This window comes from Bos grunniens, chromosome 7 (genome assembly GCF_055505025.1).
Source record: "Bos grunniens cultivar Pamir isolate PY7600 chromosome 7, Bosgru_T2T1.0, whole genome shotgun sequence".
Lineage (NCBI taxonomy): Eukaryota > Metazoa > Chordata > Mammalia > Artiodactyla > Bovidae > Bos > Bos grunniens.
The window spans coordinates 53,454,148-53,474,390 of record NC_141171.1 but is presented as its reverse complement, the minus strand read 5'-3'; the positions used below and the strand labels follow the sequence as shown (position 1 = coordinate 53,474,390).

General features: G+C 41.6%; 1 protein-coding gene across 5 annotated transcripts in view; it reads right to left on the bottom strand.

Annotated features, from left to right (window-relative positions):
• LOC147369572 (uncharacterized) overlaps positions 1-20,243 on the bottom strand; it is a 545,146-nt gene that overhangs the window by 187,711 nt on the left and 337,192 nt on the right. For 4 of the 5 annotated variants that reach the window (XR_015167591.1, XR_015167590.1, XR_015167589.1 and 1 more), the window contains exon 7: positions 7,482-7,720. The gene's annotated coding sequence lies outside the window, so the exon portion shown is untranslated. Of the gene's footprint in view, positions 1-6,837; positions 7,040-7,481; positions 7,721-20,243 lie in introns of those variants that run through there. The other variant, XR_015167598.1, reaches the window with a different exon arrangement.

The following is a 20,243-nucleotide window of genomic DNA, read 5'->3' as shown; positions in this document are numbered from 1 at the left end:
AGTTTATTGTGATCCACCCAGTCAAAGGATTTGGCATAGTCAATAAAGCAGAAATAGATGTTTTTCTGGAACTCTCTTGCTTTTTCCATGACCCAGTGTATGTTGGCAATTTGATCTCTGGTTCCTCTGCCTTTTCTAAAACCAGCTTGAACATCAGGAAGTTCACGGTTCACATATTGCTGAAGCCTGGCTTGGAGAATTTTGAGCATTACTTTACTAGCGTGTGAGATGAGTGCAATTGTGCGGTAGTTTGAGCATTCTTTGGCATTGCCTTTCTTTGGGATTGGAGTGAAAACTGACCTTTTCCAGTCCTGTGGCCACTGCTGAATTTTCCAAATGTGCTGGCATATTGAGTGCAGCACTTTCACAGCATCAACTTTCAGGATTTGAAATAGCTCAACTGGAATTCCATCACCTCCACTAGCCTTGTTCATAGTGATGCTTTCTAAGGCCCACTTGACTTCACATTCCAGGATGTCTGGCTCTAGATGAGTGATCACACCATTGTGATTATCTGGGTCATGAAGATCTTTTTTGTACAGTTCTTCTGTGTATTCTTGCCACCTTTTCTTAATATCTTCTGCTTCTGTTAGGTCCATACCATTTCTGTCCTTTATCGAGCCCATCTTTGCGTACAGTGTTCCCTTGGTATCTCTAATTTTCTTGAAGAGATCTCTAGTCTTTCCCATTCTGTTGTTTTCCTCTATTTCTTTGCATTGGTCGCTGAGGAAGGCTTTCTTATCTCTTCTTGCTATTCTTTGGAACTCTGCATTCAGATGCTTATATCTTTCCTTTTCTCCTTTGCTTTTCGCTTCTCTTCTTTTCACAGATATTTGTAAGGCCTCCCCAGACAGCCATTTTGCTTTTTTGCATTTCTTTTCCATGGGGATGGTCTTGATCCCTGTCTCCTGTACAATGTCACGAATCTCATTCCATAGATCATCAGGCACTCTATCTATCAGATCTAGGCCCTTAAATCTATTTCTCACTTCCACTGTATAATCATAGGGATTTGATTTAGGTCATACCTGAATGGTCTAGTGGTTTTCCCTACTTTCTTCAATTTCAGTCTGAATTTGGCAATAAGGAGTTCATGGTCTGAGCCACAGTCAGCTCCTGGTCTTGTTTTTGTTGACTGTATAGAGCTTCTCCATCTTTGGCTGCAAAGAATATAAGCAATCTGATTTTGGTGTTGACCATCTGGTGATGTCCATGTGTAGAGTCTTCTCTTGAGTTGTTAGAAGAGGGTGTTTGCTATGACCAGTGCATTTTCTTGGCAAAACTCTGCTAGTCTTTAAATAAATGAATATAGGCACATTGCACAAAATGAAAGGCCCACCACTTTCCAATTAGATTATAAACTTCCCGAGGGCAAATACTTATGGTAATACTTTCTGTGGTCCCATCAGTTTAGTTGCTCAGTCAAGTCCAACTCTTTGCGACTGGATGGACGGCAGCACTCCAGGCTTCCCTATCCATCACCAACTGCCAGAGCTTGCTCAAACTCATGTCCATTGAGTCGGTGATGCCATCCAACCATCTCATCCTCTGTCTTCCCCTTCTCCTCCTGCCTTCAATCTTTCCCAGCATCAGGGTCTTTTCCAGTGAGTCAGTTCTTCACATCAGATGGCCAAAGTATTGGAGTTTCAACTTCAACATCAGTCCTTCCAATGAATATTCAGGACTGATTTCCTTTAGGATGGACTGGTTGGATCTCCTTGCAGTCTAAGGGACTCCAAGAGTCTTCTCCAACACCACAGTTCAAAAGCATCAATTCTTCAGAGCTCAGCTTTCTTCACAGTCCAACTCTCACATCCATGCATGACTACTGGAAAAACCATAGCTTTGTCTAGATGGACATTTGTTGGCAAGGTAATGTCTCTGGTTTTTAATATGCTGTCTAGGTTCGTCACAGTTTTTCTTCCAAGGACCAAGTGTCTTTTAATTTCATGGCTGCAGTCTCCATCTGCAGTGATTTTGGAGCCCAAAACAATAAAGCCTCTCACTGTTTCCATTGTTGCCCCATCTGTAGTCCCATAGGCCACTGCAAAAAGTGTCAAAGAAGGCTTCTGGATTGAATGAATGAAAAATAGAGCCTCTGGAAATCCATCTTAGGATTTATTCATTTCACAAAGATTCATCAACCATTAACAATTAATTTATGCTTCTTTCTTGAAGATGGGTCTCTGCATCCTTATAAGTTAGAAGGATCAAATTATTTTCTTCTGTAAAGAGCTGCACATATTTGGAAAACCATCATTACAGAACGGTAGATGTTCTTGTATTAAGAAGCTCCGTTTTTTAAAGTGTTAATAAAACATGCATTCCATGTGGCTCAGATGGTAAAGAATCTGCCTGCAATACAGGAGACCTGGGTTCAATCCCTGGGTTGGGAAGATTCCCTGGAGGAGCGCACGGCAACCCACTCCAGTATTCTTGTCTGGAGAATCCCCATGGACGGCTATAGTCCACGGGGTCGCAAAGAGACAGATATGACTGAGCGACTAAGCACACAACACAAGAAAACATGCATTAGTTAACAAACAGTATGAAACAACTCACGATGCGAGAAATAGTCAACCTCTATCATATCATTTATTGTTCTTCCTTAAATTTTAGTAGGATTAAAATTTAAATATAAAAACAGAAAACATGGGTGATCTAAGGAAAAAAAATCTTAGTTTATGTTAGTTTCTAAGCATGTCCAGAAGCAAAAAAAAAAAAAAGAGAGAGAGAGAGAGAGAAAGATTTGATAAATTTGCCATTAAGATAATTTTCCAAATATTATCTGAAAAAATAACAAACAAAACAAATGGCATTTACAATGTAAATCCATTACAATTTACAATGGATTAACCTAGAGTCTCTTACAGAGAGTGAAGTCAGGCAGAAAAACAAGTATTGTATAACACATATATATGGAGTCTAGAGAAATGGAAGCGATGAACCTAGCAGAGAACGTACTTGTGGACACAGTGAAGGAAGGTGAGGGTGGGACGAATTGAGAAAGAAGCATTGATATATATACACTATCATGTGTCAAACAGATAATTAGTGGGAAGCTGCTAATAACAACTTAATAACACAGGGAGCCCAGCCTGTGACGACTTAGACAGGTGGGACAGGGGAGGTGAGGGAGGGAAGGGATATATAATTATGACTGATTTACATTGTTATACGGCAGAAACCAACACAAAATTGATAAGCAATTTTCCACCAATTAAAAAAAAATAAATTTTTTAAAAAAACCAAATAGTAAATGATACAAAGGGGAACCACTGATAATACTTGTGACAGAAAAGGATTATTTTCATTAATATATATAATGAGATCCTCAAATCATTAATATGTAGATAAATAGTACAACAAGAAAATGGTCAAATTTACATAAGCAAGAAATTCACAGAAATAAATGGTCATTGTTTGAGAGTAAGGTGGGAAGCCCACTTTAAAGGAAAATTTAATTTAAATAAAAATATATTTATTTTAAGATTAGAAATGTTAAAAAGTTTGATTTTACCATTATTTGTGACGTTGCAGCCAATCAGTTATTCTCATACATTAATTCTAGAGTTTAAACTCATCTGGCCTTTCTGAAGGACAATTTGGCAACATCTGTCAAAATGTTAACTTTCCAGACACTTTAATCCAAAAAATACACCTAAGTGGAAGTACTCTAACGAGGATATGGATATAGATTTAGGATACTTAGAGCATTATTTGTAAAACAACAAAACAACCTAAATATTCATTAACAGGAAATTGGCTAAATACATTAGACACTCACACAATGGAACGCTATGTCGTATTTTTTTAATGGGTAAATCTACATTTATTGAAATGGAAAACATCCAAAATGTGCTAAGTGAAAAATAGCAAGTTGCAGAACAAGATGTCCAATTTGCTCCCATTTGTGTTAAATATATATACACATATGTAAGCTTGTGTATGCTGAGAACATTTCTGGAAGGATATACAAAATGCTGTGAACTGTGGTTACGTCTAGAAACGATTTTGTTTGAAATCACTACCGTGATTGTGTATTGCTTTAGCAATTAAAAAAAAAAAAAATACACTGACAACACAAAACGCTCCATGTTGCTTCCTCTGAAATTCCTCAAGTGGGAAAACTTAAGCTAAAAATGTTAGGACTTATCAGTTCTTCTTAAGTGTGGGCTTTTGGAGAGAGAGGGGCATGCCCAGAAAAAGAATCACCTGGATGAATCTTTCAGGGCTCTCAGTCTGAGTATTCTGAACGGCCCCCCATCCCGTACCCCAGTGGGTATGCATGAGGCATGGGGCTGAAGGGCTGAGGAATGAGGCAGGGTTCTCACTCTCCAGCACCTACTATTTCCCCCACTCCCACTCCTGCCTGCCTGCATCCCCAGCGTGCACTGGTTAGGAAAAGCAGCAGGATTTGGTTCCTTAATCTCTTCCTGACCTTAGAATTAAAGTCAGCTCGGGAGGGAAGGAGAAGGGGTAGGCGAAGGAAGGCCCCCTGGGAAAGACATCAAACAGAATGGAAGCATCTCTGACCTCTAGGTCACAAGCTACTCAGAACAAACGCGCTCTCTCCTGCAGCCCACCCTGGGCGCCAGCACTGGAAGCCAATTCCGAGTGATTTAGGAAATCGGCCCAGCCCCGGGGCGGGCAGGAAAGGAGCGATTAAGGGCGAGAGGGAGCAGTGAGGCTTCCTCGGGAATGAGCACATTTGGAAGCGAGGCAGGAAGGGGGCAGGAAGCTGCGCTCATAAAACAATCTGACAATTATGTGTCAGTCTAGGAGAAGGGCTCTGGAAATTATGGTGCTGCTGCGCCGCCCTCCCCAGCCCTCCCCTGGCGACTTCCTCATGGCTGCAATGAGCTGCAAGAGGAAATTATATTTGGGGCCAGGTGTTGTTGCTCTACATTAGGGTTCACCTTGGGACTGAGAAGTCAAGCACGGTGGCTGCACGGATTCCAGCTGGCCAGGCACACTATGACTGAGACGACTGTATCTGGCATTTACCAAATTCTCACTGGAGCTAGGCACATCACCTGTATTAACTCACAACAACCTTCCCCTGGCTACTGAGACCTAGAGAGGTTCCATGACTCACTGCAGATAACTAGCTAGGGGTGGCATAACAAGAATCTGAACCCAGGTAATATGTCTCTAGAGCTCCACACTCAAAATCCAGTTGAAAACATATGCTGTGGATATTTGTCATTAGAGCATCAGAGTCATTATTTTATATATGTTTCTGGTGGAAAGAGGTTCCTAAGCAGACTCCTACCCAAACACAGGTGCTGCCTTCTCCGTGCCCATCCTTCATTCATTCATCAATTTATCCATTCATTCCTCTCTTCCTTCCTTGTATCTATTAACCACTGATGGTGTGACCTGCAGAGTCAGATACTATGAAATTACAAGACCCATTCCTGCTTCTAAAGACAGTAAGAGGACACATTTTACAGACTTAAAAGTCCGAATATATTTACAGTCTTCTCCTGGGTCTTGATACACACTTTTTCTTTCTTTTTTAAATTATTTTATTATTCTTTTGGCTTCGCTGGGTCTTCATTGCTGTGCAGGTGCTTTCTCTAGTTGCGCAGGGATCTAGAGTGCAGGCTTCATTATTTGCAGTGCACAGGCTTAGTTACCCCGAGGTATGTGGGATCTTCCCACATCAGGGATCAAACCTGTGTCTCCTGCATTGGCAGGTGGAGTCTTAACCACTGGACCACCACAGAAGTCTCTTGGTATGATACTTCTTGGCCCATTCTAGACCCTGATGGTAGGAAAGATTGAGGGCAGGAGGAGAAAGGGGTAACAGAGGAAGAGATGGCTGGATAGCATCACCAACTCAATGGACATGAGTTTGCTTGAACAGACTCTGGGAGATAGCGAAGGGCAGGGAAGCCAGGCGTGCTCCAGTTCATGGGGTCACAAAGAGTGCAACACAACTTAGCAACTAAACAACAGGCCTATTCTGAGTTTGCCTGGAGCTGACACATTCCATTCCTCTTGCCCACACTCCCATTTCAGAGGGGGTTCTCTGAGAGGCAGCAGGACATTTATTTTTCAGGAGCCAGGGGCAGGGGGGTACAATCTGATCTTTCCCCTATGGGCTGAGAAAGTGAGGCTGCTAGAAGCTCCCTCACGGCACCCGAGAGAAGTTCAGGGTAGCAGCGGTCAAGTGTCCTGACTCCACCAATCACTAGTTGTGGGGCCCTAGGCAAGTTACTTCACCTTTCTGAGCCTGTCCAGTAAAGTGCGACTGTCACAAGAATGAAATGAAACAACATGCCAGGTTCTGAGCAAGAATGCTTCCTGGAATAGAGTAAGCATTCAAGTTTTGACTATGACTCTGAGGGTCTGTGCTGAGTGTGTTGTTAGGAGTTAGCCAACTCTGCGCCCACCACCTCCTCAATTACAAAACACTCCCCAGACATCAGACATGCTTTACTTCCTCCCTAGCTCAATTTCATGTCACATCTCTATAAAATGAACTATACCTGCTAACATGATTATTTCCTCAATTGCACATTTATTAATTACTTGCAAATGCTATGGTTGAAATATGCACTGTAGATAAAAACAAGGCCTCTAGAGCTGGTCCTCCATCAGATTCTATCCCTGCCACCTGGGCAAGTTACCCAACATCACTGAACCTTAAATTCCTCATCTTTAAAAAAAAAAAACACAGGGATAATAAAGATAGTACTTATTCCATCAGGTAATTGTGGGCATCAATCAGATGAAACAGTGTAATGTCATTTTGCTCCTGGCTTCAGGTAAAGACCCACTAAGCAACAACTATATATGCTGTTGTTGCTGCACTGAAAACTGAACATACAAAACAGACACAATCCTTGATTTATGAGAGAAAATGAACAATGTCCATGGTCTTCAGCATGCAGATGCAGTTAGATAAAACAGAACCTCTATGCCAATTAGAATAAAAGCCTGGGTGAAACAGAAACTAGAACACAGTAAAGTTGAGAAGGCGCTATCATAGTCTCTTAGTTTTCTGAAAATTTCATTCAGATATTCAGGTCTAGTGAAGAAAAGAGAAGAATGTAGAAAATGGTGTTAGATGCTAAAGGGTTCTCAAAGGCTTAAAATTTGCAGTCATATTTTAACTGGTTCAGTAAAAGAAACCTCTAGTACATCTATTTCCAGAGACTATTTCTCAGGGGTGAGGATTTATCCCCTTCCTTTGGGCAATGACTTTCCTAGCATCTGTCATTTCACGAAGAGACTGCTAGGTAACAAGCATCACTGTACCACTCCAAGATTTCTGTCATCAGTAGTCTCTTCCATGCTTTTGCTGTCTTAGAATAGTTTAAAACAGTACTTTGTCTGCATTTAGCTACTCATTCTTCCTAGTCCATTTCTATACTAACTACAAGCTTTTATTTCTTTACATTCACACCTCTTCCCTGGTGTCCTGCCCATAGTAAGTACGCAATAAGTTCTTACTCCCTAACAAATCTTACCTGGAATCTCTAATATCCAATGTGAAAGGTGAAAGTGAAAGTGAGAGTTGCTCAGTGGTGTCCAACTCTCCGCGACCCATGGACTGTGGCCTGCCAAGGCTCCTCTGTCCATGGAATTCTTCGGGCAAGAATACTGAAGCGGGTTGCATTCCCTTCTCCAGGGGGTCTTCCTGATGCAGGGCTTGAACCCAGGTCTTCCGCATTGCAGGCAGATTCCTTGCCGTCTGAGTCACCTGAGGCTGTAGAATATCCAATGTGAGCACCATTCAGATAAAAAATAGCAGGGGCCAGGAGGGGGCAGTGATGGGGCACAGCTTGCCAGAGAAAGGGAGATGCCAGTTATTATCCTAGATGACTTCAGGACCAACAGAAAACATTTGGATTTAGCCCAGGAGAGGGTGCTGCCTACTTCCAAGACAAACTCACTCAGAAAGCTGGGCAGGGCCTGTCCCCTGAAGTGAGGCTGGGGTCTGGGCTTCAGAGTAGCCCATTTACCAGTGCAGGGAAAATGCTCTGACTTTCTGTGTCCTCCTCTGATATGAGGACCTCATCTTCTAAATTAAACCATAGTTAGGAGTCTAGGGAGCATGAATAAAAGCAGAACAGATGCAAAGCTTCCCCTTTTGTCCCACGCATTATCCAAGCAGCTTGCTGGGCACTGGATAACTTAAAAAACAACACCACTCTATGACCAACACATACTTTAGGTATACTTTAAAAGACGCATACTTTAAAAGATCCTGAGAAAATAGAGCAAGTGTTTAATGTAGGGATGGGTGGTTAGAGATCATGGGATATTGAATAAGCCCTAAATTTGGACCTTCTCCCAGCCCTTATATAAAATATCCTATTTCCAGTGATATTCAAAGTTCCTTTGTCTTTGTGGTAAAACAACATCTCTGTAGCCTCGGACCTAGAAGGCTACCTTTACATTCCTGGTTGCACTCCTGATTCTTTCTCCCCAAAGCTCTTCAGCCATCCCCTTCACTAGGCCCAGACCTTAAACAAGAATAATGGCTAGCATATGCTCAGCAATAAGGTGGGGTTTTTGCTCATAATGCCCTTTAAACAGTGCACAGTATTAAGCGGAAGCAGATCACTCATTTGCCTCTCAATTGTCTTTTGACTAGTCACATGTCATGCTTGCTCTGTACAGAAACCCAAATTTTTAAAGTAGTAAGTGAACAGGAAATAAAACTGAATGCTAAATTGTGGCTCATGAGGGGAAACTGAGTTCAAAAAGCAGCCTTGCTTCTGTTGGCAGGATTATAAATGTAGAGGACTCTGCTTATATCTTAAACATGCCGTCTCTCCTAGCAACTCCATGAATTGTCCTAAAGTTATATGGGTTCATACACACAGAGACAGACATACGAGCAAATCTGTTCAGCAACATTTATCTCAGCAAAAGTCTGGAACAAATGGCCATTAACAAGAGACTGGTTAAATTAATTATGTGGCATCTACTGTGCTGTGCATCAGACAGAGTCAATGTGTACATGCTGTTTTGGAAAGACGTTTATAATTATTCAACTTAAAAATGAAGTATATTATAGTATATGTAATATGTTCCCATTTATACATATATATTTTTAAAAAAAGAAAGGCTCTATACACATAGGAAAATTCTGTAAGGATGTTCCTAAAAGCTTTTGTGACTTTGAGGTGGTGGGACTGGGGACATGGAGCACATTTTTCCAGAGTTTTGACTTTTTACATGTGCTACTTCTGTGATCATAAAGACCAGCCTCTAGAGGTGGTGGGTGCCCCTCTCACCTGTGTTTAGAAATTCTGTTGGTTTTATTCATCTATATCTAGATTCCAAGTGACAGAAACACAAAAGTGGAGGACAATGGTGTGAGATGGACAAGTTCTTGTGGCTGAGGGGATGTGAGTTCAAATCATGTTAGGTGTAACACCATTATTTTCACTTTTTGGTTCTCAGGTAATAAATGATGTCACGACATGAGGCTTTTATAAAAATGATCTTAATGATACAATGCAGTATCTTGGAGAAGTTAAAGATTGGTGACTTGGCAGAATGGGTACGTTGTTCTCTTCAGCTGAGAATGACACTCTGCCTTGAGCTCTCTAAATTCAAGGAAAGGTTAGTTGTTCGTATGAGCTGGGATCAGGCTCAGTTATAAGGCCCACAAAATCTCAAACAGCACCTTAAATATGACTAAAGTTCATTTCCCCCCTCATATAATAGGCCTCAGGGGAGTTCCCTGTTGGTCTAGTAGTTAGGATTCTGGGCTTTCAACTGCTGTGGCCCAGGTTCAATCCCTAGCCAGGGAACTAAGATTCCCATAAGCCATGCAGTGAGGCCAAATAAATAAAATTTTAAAATTAGAACAAGGTCTCAAAGACAGGGCACAGTAGGCTGTGCCTTTTCTCTTGCTACTTCATTGTGCATAGCTTCAGCCTCATGGTCTGAGATGGCAGCTTCTACATTTCAGGGAGCAGGATGGAAGAAGACATGAAGAAGAAGAGCATAGTATACACACATAAGGCCCCTTAAGTGGAGTTTCTAGAAGCTGCCACTAGACATTTTTATCTATTCATATTGGCCAGAACCATTTTATGGCCTACCTAGCTGCAAGGGAAGCTTGGAAATGACATCTTAGTGTAAGGAGGCTATACACAGCTTAAAATGGGGCTGTCTGTGTTATTACCACAGAAGAACAGAAGACTGGATGGACACTGGGAGATGCTGAGTGGTTTCTCCAACACTGATCTAACCTACCTTCCCTTGCCCCCTAACCTATTTTTCAAATATAAACATCATTTCAGCAAATGGCATAGCTAAAGAAAATCATCATATTTTGCCATATACCCACATTTATAAGCTTAGAAAAAATGTTTTGCTAATATTGTAACAATGAAAAAATGGCAAAATGTCCTGGAGTTCATTCGACTGTTTCTCCCATCTCTGAACCCAGCTCTATAATCTTAAACATGGATGGGATATACTAACTCTGGGGGACAGGATCCATGTCAATCTTACAATACTTCCACAATAAATGTCAACAGAAAACAGCAAAACTGGTCAGTGATGTAATTCAAAGACTATTTCCTGTAAATGAGATAATACACACTGGAATAGAATGCTATTTATACTATGGGAAAAGCCCATGGGGCTTCAGATTTAGAATCAAGGAAAAAGGAGTTCATCAGCTGATTAAACAGTATCCCTGGGGACTATGGATAATACTGTTAACAGTCATAAAGCAGTTGGGATTTCAGAACTGCCCAAGGTTAAGAAGGACTAATTCCTCTTGCAGAGAAGACAAGCAGCAGCTCTCCAGGCATTCCTACTGAATACCCATCTTCAGAGACACCAAAGACTGGTAGTTCAGGGAGTCTCTTCAACAAAGGCCCTGAAGTGCTCCTGCACTGGCCATACCTGTCACTTACAGCAAGTTCCCAGACGTGGGACACCTTTTCACTAGGAGTTCAAGTACAGTGCTTTTGCGTATCCTAGCCTACAGACCATCAGGTAGCAGTAAAAAGCCAAATGTTTAAATCTGAAAGTGAACCTCCATGTGTGGTCTTCTGCCTTATTAAAAGTAAGTCACTTTATGGTTCCTTGATTAATAAATAGCATAAGAATATTGAGTCAAAGGAACAGATCAGTGACATGAAGGTTTCAGACAGACCCCTGAGAATGACTCAGAGAGGTGGGAATTAGAGGCTCCCTTTTCTGATAACAATGGAGAAGCATCACTCTAGACTTGAGCATTTGGGACCACTTTATTTCAGCATCAGTATCAGCATCTGACACTGGCCGCGTGTTTGGCCCCATGCTCTTAGGCCCTTGACTAGTCACGACTCACTGATCACCAGCCAGAGAATGTGTCAAGCTAGGATGGCACCTACTGCCTACTGAGCCTGTGCCCTACAGGTTCTATGCAGGTGCTGAAACCTAAGACATGACTTGAGTCCCAAACCTTCACCTCCCAGTTTTTTAGCTCACTAAACGAACAGGGTATTCTGCCAAGTGCTCAGTCTGAAAGCTCCCTCTCTTACACCCCATTTCCAAACCATCAGCCAATTCTATTGGCCCTGCCTCCAAAGCCCATCTGGAACCTGACCACTTCTCACCACTCCCACTGGTCCAGGAGAACCTCTCACCAGAGTTACTACTAAGCCTCCTGACTTGGTGCTTCCTCTCACCAACCCACTCATTCTTTTCACCTTGGAAAAACTAAACCAAGTCAGGACAGCCCTTGGTTCTAGACCCTCTGGGGGCCTCCCCATTTCATGTGGAGTAAAAGTCCATATCTATACCAGGCTCCAAGCCTTCCTCTCCAGCTATCACCTCCCATGCCTTTCCCTGGCTGTGCTTCAGCCCCCTCCCCTCTTCACAAGTCAGGCAAGCCGACTCCTGCCCACATAGCTTTCCTCCACACATCTGCCAAGTCGGCTCCTACACTCTCTGCAAGGCACTCTCAAAAGCTCCCCAGTCGGAAACCTTCCCCAACTACCCAATTACCCTATTTACTTTTCTTCATAGTATTTATCCCCACTTGACAGAATATATATTTACTGGTTACTGTCCATCTCTCCCTACTTAATTATAAGTCCCGTGGATGCAGGATATTTTCTCCGTAGAACAGTGCTTGGTATGGAGCAGACAAATACTTGAAAAACAATGGTGTTGCACACTGCCCAGCTCACAGATGGCATGAGGCCAAATAGCCCCCAGGACAACAGAAAACCTAGTCATCTATATGAAAATATGTCATGCCTTTTTTTCACAGCTAACCTTTTTTGTTTTTTTTCCATAATGAACCCATTAAAAGCATAGGAGAAGGGAAGTTTCTGGTTGTTGGCTGAATGGGAGGGAAACCATTTATTGAGCACCTACTATGTCTCAGGCACTATTCTGATTCTGGAGTATAGAGTTAAGATAGGAAAGGCCCTGTTTTGTGGAGTTTGTATTACAGAGGAAAACAGGCAGGTACAAGTTCAAGTTGAAGAAGCTGGAAATAAGCATCAATCAGCAAGCAAGATTGTTTCAAATAATGATTAATAATATATATGTTTTAAGAAAATTTTCTAAAAATTACCAGTAAAAATATATCTGGTTTTACACATGGGGACTTACTTATGAGTCATGGGCTTACCCAATGGCTCAGCAGGTTAAGAATCTACCTGTAATACAGGAGACAGAGGAGACGCAGGTTTGATCCCTGGGTTGGGAAGATCCGCTGGAGGAGGACCCACTCCAGTATTCTTGTTTGGATAATTCCATAGACAAAAAAGACTGGAGGTCTACAGTCCATGGGGTCAAAAAGAGTCAGACACCACTGAGTAAGTACGCATTACTTCAGAGTCTCTTTCCATCCTGGGCCCCACAAAAAATCCTGCCCTTAAAATAAATGTATATTTCTATTTCATATATATTAATATAAGCTGTCCATCTCAGAGCAGCCACTTTATGACTTCCTTTAAATGATGAACTATACCATGTCAAAGACAGTATCTCCCATTTATGAATTTAGCAATTGATACTGTACTCTGTCGTGCACCTAGAAAGTACCTGTTGAAGATGAGTTGATTTCTCACAGATCCTCAGAAGTGAATTCTGCAATTCTTTCTGACCTATCATAGTGGCTATTTCAGTACACTGCCGAGAAATTGCATGGTTTTATTTTAGTAGAGCTGGTGAAAATTCCATATGGATTCCTCAGTTCACAAAACTGAATGAAAGCACAGAGCCCTTAAAATAAAAATAGACGCATTTGGGAATCACAAGGGAAATGTTACTTATTCTCGGAGCTTTCAGGTTCTGCTATCCCCAGCGGTGGGAACCTACGCTGTCATTCCAATTTCCTATAAACTTGGCAGGACTCTGTGTCCATTTGGAATTGTAATAGCCCGGATTTCAGTTTGCGGAGGAAGGAAGGAGTCATTGCATTCTACTGAAGAGTCCTCCAGCTGAATCCCAAGAAGCCAAAGCTTCAATGTCAGTGTTCTCCCAAAGGAAAGAGATGCCTCCATTTAATGACTTTACCTGGTTAGCGTTCCATAGCCTGATTCTGAGCTCTCTTTGCTGGTCTTTCTTTTTTAATGTTGCTTGTTATAGAAAAGTCTGATTCCTGTATTAGCTGTTCTTGGGGGGTTTTTTTGTTTGTTTTTTACAGTTACACACAGATTTTTCATACTAAATACCCTAGGCATTTCAGAGCAAGTTTCAGGATGTGTATATTCTTACTGTTCATTCTTCACTCCTACGTGCTTCCTGATTTAGGACATGGGAATTGCAAGGAAGGCCAACCAACCTGCCCTCACCAGCCTCTCCAGTTCTAATCTCCTACTGTTATGGTCAGACAAGCCAATCCTATTACAGGGGGGGAACTCAATAGGTGGGAGGCAAGAGGTGCCTCTAATGGGCTTTGAGTGGCCCAGGTGAGAGGGGTGGGGCACCTTGCTGAATGCTGATTGAGCCCTGAATTTGCGGCTCCCACTTCCCTCACCCCTACTTCTGTTTCCAAATAAGTGATTTGCGTGCCAACAGTTGCATTCCACAAACAAGCCATTTCCTCTTCCTTGGGGGAAGGTGACTGAGAGGAGAGGCCGGAAGAAACACACACCTCTTTAGAAAAAGGGGATTGTGTTAAGGCTTTCCTACACCCTTGGGCTCTTCATTTGAGAGCTCCACTCTCTTCCCCACTCCATGTAAATGCATTACAAAACACTCACATTCCCTGTTAAAAGACGTGTGTTTCTTCCCTGGTAAAATTACAGAAGGATTTAAAATTTTCATTTAAAAAGTTATCTGAGTCCAGGGAACTGATGTCTGCACAAATGCATGGGAAATGCAAAACTGTAACGTACGAATTGTTTTCCAATGAAATAAATTATCTAAAGGACACTAAATTTAAGAGCTCATTGAGTTGCCATAATGTTAGCTATTGCAGGCATTTAATTAGACATTTACTGATTTATATTTTGAGTTTCTTTTCATATGTTGAAAAATACACTGATATTATGCCATCTATCTCTCATGTACACATGATTAGAAAAATACTATCATATTTTTTCAGGGTTAGATACTGCCTTCTGCTTCTGCTTCTGCTAAGTCATGTCAGTCATGTCCGACTCTGTGCAAGCCCATAGATGGCAGCCTACCAGGCTCCCCCGTCCCCGGGATTCTCCAGGCAAGAAAACTGGAGTGGGTTGCCATTTCCTTAAAACCTCATGGGATCTAAGCATTGGGCCTCTTAGAGCCTAAAAGATAAACTTGGGAGGTAAATAATCCTAAAAAAAAAAAAAAAAGAAAAAATATTCATGTAAAAAGTTACGGCAAACCCAGGTTAGCAAATGGATACACATGACCAGAAGTTCAGTTCTGTTAGGGCTCCCTTCCAACCCAAAGGCTCTACTAAAAACCTGGACTTTGACACCCACTCCCCTGCAGCCTTGCCATAGGAAGCAGTAACCCCACCACAGAGGTTTCTATTTCAGACCCACTTTCATCCCTTGGGACTCTCCTCCAGGCTGTCCTTCCTAAACCACTTGAATCTCATTTCTCCTGCAGCTGATTTTTTTCTTTTTCAAGATGTTAACAATTTCTGTGGAACCATCTGGATGTTATTAAGAAAGTGTCCCGGGTCCTCTGAGGCAGCTGGCTGCGGCCTCTTGCCTTGTTTCCTGTGTCCTGGATGTCTTAAGTTGACTTTCATAAGAAATTTGGAATATTAGCTTAAAAAAAGAAACAGTCAATATTTTTTAGGCGCTGAGCTCTTGCAGCTTAATTTCCCCGGCTGCGACTTTGCATTCTGAGTTCCCATCGTTGGCCCCAGCTCTGGGAAGGATGAAGCACGTCTGTTTTAAAAACAGAAGGTCCAAGAGCTCCGGGTGAACCAGAAAACCAGTCTTCCCCACCCTCCCCGGTTGGCCTCACAAAACCTACCTTACATGGCTGTTGCTGCCTGGCCATTTCCACACCTCCAACCCCTCCTCCAAATTGAGATCCGCCCCCCACCTCCCATCTTGGTCCAAGAATAACCACCAGTTAGTTCAGCTCTAATAGACGCTCTCTTGGCATTCTTGAAGGAAAAAGAACAAAGGCCAAAAAAAGAGGCCACTGATGACAATGTTTCCTTGGTTGAAAGGGGTAATGTGAGTAGGTGGGTTGATAGGGGGCTTTTCTAACCAGCATCCAGGAGCAGCTGCGACCAGAACAGGGACGCTCCCAAGGATCAGTTTTACTACTCAGACTCCACAAATGGGGCTGGGACACTGGCTCACCTCCCTTCCTGCTTGTTACTCAAACATAGCAAGTCTTGGTTGATGGCCTGGACCATTTGCCTTCCCTACTAAACGCATGCATGCCCACCTCCTTCTTCCTTCCAGTCCTTAAGCCCTCACTCCCAACCTACTTTAATCTTATCACTCTGTTGATTTCACTGATACAGTTAACACTTCATCTTTGGAAGATCTTAAGACCCCCTAGACAGTGCTATCAAGTCAGACAACACAGTTAAGATGCTACCACTCTACCTAAGAAGCCCAATTACAGAATGACTTTCTGGAACACACCTTGACCATCTGTCTCTGATGCCAGTGAGACCAAGAGAAGTTTTTTGTTTTTTTCTTTTTCCTTCTGGCCACTCCACACAGCATGTGAAATTTCCCTGATAAAGGATCCAACTGGTCCCCCTTCAGTAGAAGGGCAGTGTTTTAGCCACTTCTCAGACAGGGAAGTCTGAGAGAAGTTTTGAAGGGAGGCATACAATCCCCTCTCCTTCAAGGATTCTCTCAGGAGGTAGGCCTGTGCCTCTACGCTTCTGATTTCCTTGTCACAGTCCGCAACGGTCTTCATCCTCGGTCTGGTGAGTAATAGATATATCATAAGTGGGCCCCTCTTTCAATCTTTTTATTTTGAAAAATTTCAAGATACAAAAAAAAAGAAAAAAAAAGTTAAAATAATACTTCAATAAACTCCTGTGTACCTTTTACCCGGATCACCAATTGTTCAAATATTACTACACTGGCTTTCTCCCAATTCTCTATTTTTTCCTGATTACTTACAAATATCATGACATTTTATCCCTCAGTGAAAGTGAAAGTTGCTCAGTTGTGTCCAGCTCTTCACAACCCCATGGACTGTACAGTCCATGGAATTCTCCAGGCCAGAGTACTGGAGTGGGTAGCCTTTCCCTTCTCCAGGGGATCTTCCCAACCCAGGGATCAAACCCAGGTCTCCCACATTGCAGGTGGATTCTTTACCAGCTGAGCCACAAGGGAAACCCAAGAATACTGGAGTGGGCAGCCTATCCCTTCTCCAGCAGACCTTCCCGACCCAGGAGTCGAACCGGGGTCTCCTGCATTACAAGCAGATTCTTTACCAACTGAGCTATCAGATAAGCCCTTATCCCTCAGTACTTCATCCTTAAATACATCCCTAAGTATTTCCTATGAGGTAGAATATACTCCTATACAGCCACAATACCATTATCACACCTAAGAAATTTCAAATTGAAAAAATATCATCTGACAACTCATACTCAAATTTCCCCAACTGCCCCAATCAATGTCCTTATAGCTTTAACTAAGATATAATCCATGTGTCACAAAATCCACTTTTTTCAAGTGTTCAACTCAGTTCAATATAGTCTCAAGGTTGTATAACCATCACCTGTATCTAAACCCAAAACATTTTCAACATCCCAGGAAGAAACCCAGTAACTAATTATCAGTCATTCCCCATTCTCCCCTCCCCCAATTCCTTAACAACCACTAGTCTATTTTTTGTCTCAGCAGATTTGCCTATCCTGGAAATTTCATAGAAATAGAATCATAAAGTATGTAGTCCTTTATATCTAGTTTCTTTCCTTTAGCATAACGTTTTTGAAGTTCACTCATGTTGTAGCATGTATTATTTCATTCCTTTCCTGGTTGAAAAATATTACATTTTGGGGCTTTCCTAGTGGCTCAGTGGTAAAGAATCTGCCTGTCAATGCAGGAGACATGGGTTTGATCCCTGATCTGGGAGGATCCCACATGCCACGGAGCAACTAAGCCTGAGAGCCACAGTTACTGAACCCCTGTGCCCTAGAACCCATGAACTGCAACAAGAAAAGCCATCACAATGAGGACCCTTCATACCACAACTAGAGAGGAGCCCCTGTGCTCAACAACTTGAGTAAAGTCTTCACAGCAATGAAGACCCATCACAGTAAAAAATAAGCAAGTAAATAAAAATTTTTAAAAACATATCACATTGTACAGAAATACCACATTTTGTTTATTCCTTTGTTAAATGATGAAAATTTGGGTTGTTTTATAGCTTTTTAAAAGCCAGAATTTGATCAAGGACTACATGCTGCATTTAACTGCCATGTCTTTAGTTTCCTTTAATTTAAATCATTAACCATTCTACATCATTAATGCTAGAACATTAGATTCTAGAAATTCTTCCCCTGTTTTTCTTTTTATATTTTACAACACTAAATTTTTTGAACAGTACAGATTGATTCTCTTGGAGAATATCCTTGTGGATTTTATCTGATGTTTCCTAAAATTTGATTTGGGTTAGACAATTTTGGCAATAATGCCACAGGTGGGTGAGGTTGTGTATTTCCTATTGCCAGCACATCAGAAAGCACATAATGTCAGTATATCTTAATTTATGAAGCTAAATTTGACCATTTGATTATTTGGTATTTACCAAGTCTTCCCATAAGAAAGATATATTTTTCTCTTTGTTTAGTATTTGTCATTGTTTAGTTACTAAGCTGTGTCCGACTCTTCACCACCCCATTGGTGAAAGCACACCAGGCTCCTCTGTCCTCCACTATCTCCCAGGGTTTGCTCAAATTCATGTCCATTGAGTAAGTGATGCTGTCTAACCATCTCATCCTCTCTTGCCCTCTTCTCTTCCTGCCCTCAATCTTCCCCAGCATTAGATTCTTTCCCAATGAGGCAGTTTCTCTCATCATGTGGCCAAAGTATTGGACTTCAGCTTCAGCATCAGTCCTTCCAACGAATATTCAGGGTTGATTTTCTTTAGGATTGACTGGTTTGATCTCCTTGCAGTCTAAGGGTCTCTCAACAGTCTTCTATACAATTCGAAAGTATCAATTATTCAGTGTGTAGCCTTTCTTAAATGGTCCAACTCTCACATCTGTACATGACTACGGGAAAAGCTGTGGCTTTGACTATACAGAGCTTTGTCAGTCAAGTGATGTCTCTGCTTTTGAATATGCTGTCTAGGTTTGTCATAGCTTTCCTTCCAAGGAGCAAGCATCTTTTTGTTTCATGGCTGCCATCATTGTCCACGGTGATTGTGGAGTTTAAGAAAATAAAATCTATCACTGCTTCCGTACATTTTCCCAACAACCTTTAACAAAGATTTTAGCCTCCAATAATGATCCTTACCTGAATCCGATTATTAAAAGTGCCATAAAACAGTAATTTTGTGACTTTTCTAACTCTGTAATTCCTTCCACATACAGCTGCTGGAATTTCGCTTTTGGTTTTTTGTTTTTAAAAAAAGCTTTTCTGGCTCTATTCCACCTTTTAAATCATTGCAAACTCACGAATTTTTTCTCTCAAAGTTTTATAGTCAGCATCACTGTCATTATTTTTCTGATTTTCAAACTGTTCCAAATTTGAGAAGTGGGAGCCAATTCAGGCCAGAGCATCGTCTTTTTGACATGTCCCCAATCTTTAAGCACTTCATTATTTTATGGGACAAGAAAATGTTCCAGACCAGCTTGTATTTTTCCTTCTCCAGAACTTAAAAGTGGCACTTCTTCACGAAGACCTAGTTTCTTTGTGAATAATGGTATTTAGAAACCAAGATTTGGGTGCTGGATGTGCTTATTGATACTAAGCTGTCTCAGATGTTTTTGCCTGAATGACTCACACGTTTATTTAAACCTTACATGTGTAACATCTCTTGTGATTTCTATCTGGGTTTCAGTTAGTTGGTAACTACTACACATTCAGTGGATTGTAAATATTATAGGCTATGGTTTTTCCAGTAGTCATGTACGGACGTGAGACTGGGACTATAAAGAAAGCTGAGCAGTGAAGAATTGATGCTTTTGAACTGTAGTGTTGGAGAAGACTCTTAAGTGTCCCTTAGACTGCAAGGATATCCAACCAGTCCATCCTAAAGGAAATCAGTCCTGAATATTCATTGGAAGGACTGATGCTGAAGCTGAAACTCCAATACTTTGGCCACCTGATGTGAAGAACGGATTCATTTGAAAAGACCCTGATGCTGGGAAAGATTGAAGGCAGGAGAAGGGGACGACAGAGGATGAGATGGCTGGATGGCATCACCGATTCAATGGACATGAGTTTGAATAAACTCCAGGAGCTGTCTATGGACAGGGAGGCCTGGCGTGCTGCAATCCATGGGGTCGCAAAGAGCTGGACATGACTGAGCAACTGAACTGAAATATTATAGGCACAATAGCTGTCATCTTTTGGTATTTACTAAGTACTCAAAAGCTTATACTTAAGTGTTTCACAGCAGTGCTTCACTTAATCTTTGTAACAGTTCAATAGTGTAAGCGTTGTTATTTATCCTTATTTAATAAATGACATAACTGAAGTAGAGAGTGGTTAGGTAACCTGTTCAAGGTCACACAGCCATAAACAAAACATTGACCAGAGACATATTAATACATCTTTTGTTACCCAAACATTATTGACCATAGTGTTTTAATATTCACTTATGTAACAAGTCGCTGGCCACAGGCCTTAATTTCTGCAAAATCCCCAGGTCAATAATGTGTT